This window comes from Pteropus vampyrus, unplaced genomic scaffold (genome assembly GCF_000151845.1).
Source record: "Pteropus vampyrus isolate Shadow unplaced genomic scaffold, Pvam_2.0 Scaffold2425, whole genome shotgun sequence".
NCBI classification, from domain to species: domain Eukaryota; kingdom Metazoa; phylum Chordata; class Mammalia; order Chiroptera; family Pteropodidae; genus Pteropus; species Pteropus vampyrus.
In genome coordinates this window covers 1-968 of record NW_011891206.1, presented here as the reverse complement: position 1 = coordinate 968, position 968 = coordinate 1, and positions in this window count along the sequence as shown.

Sequence of the window (968 nt, the reverse complement as noted above, 5' to 3'; positions counted from 1 at the left end):
GCCTGGCTCTACCGTTTGGTCATTCTGCGATTTGGGGCAAGGTGCTTACCAGCTCTGTGCCTCAGTTTACATATCTGTAAAATGGGGATGCTACACAGTACCTGCCTCTTAGGTTTGTTATAGGGATTAAGTGCGTTGACGCACAGGAAGTGCTGAGGCCAGCACACGGTCCATGCCTGCGGGTGTTAGCTGTCACCACCGTCACCCTGTGTCCAGGGGCCTGAGCGCGACCGTGTACCACACGGTGCCCTCGGGCAGGCACCTCTCCTGTTCCCGTTTCCTCATCTGTAGGGCGGGGGTGGAGGGTGTAGTTGTGCGGGCCCGATGGGGCCTCTCTGAAGTCGCTGTTCCTGTGCTGTACCTGCCCTCGGCTCAGGGCCTTCTAGCTCCGAGCCAGAGTCGTCGGGGGCTCAGCAGAGTCTAACCGTCCAGGGTCTGATTTCCCAGTTGAGACAGGACGCGTTTTGAAGTAGGGCGCCCGAGAGCCGCCGTCTTAATATTTCTGAGGCAGCTTGGCTGGTAGAGAGGGAGCTGCTGAGGGTTTTAAAGCTCTTTAGTCTGTGAGTCTCTGAAGGCCACTTGAGCTGGCTTCGGTTGGAAATGGGGACTTGCTCGAAGGACACAGGCTCTTCCCTGAGTCCAAGGACACAGTGGCCTGGAGCTGGGAGCTGGAGAAACTCCCGGAGACCTGGCAGCTGTCCCATGCGGCCTCCCATCTCTGGTTCTTTTTCCCATTCTCCGTGTCTTCCCCTGCAGACTGGCCCCCTTGCTCACAGCGGAGGTGGTGGCTGCATGGCTCCAGCTGCCACAGTGTTAGCCAGGTTAAGGCTGGGCCGTGCTGTGGTAACGAATGACCCCCATGCCTCAGCGGCTTAATATAGCGAAGGTTTCTTTCTTTCTCACGTTATTCATCCACCGTAGGTGACAGACACACCTCCACCTCATGGTGCTGCCATCTCACCAGATGG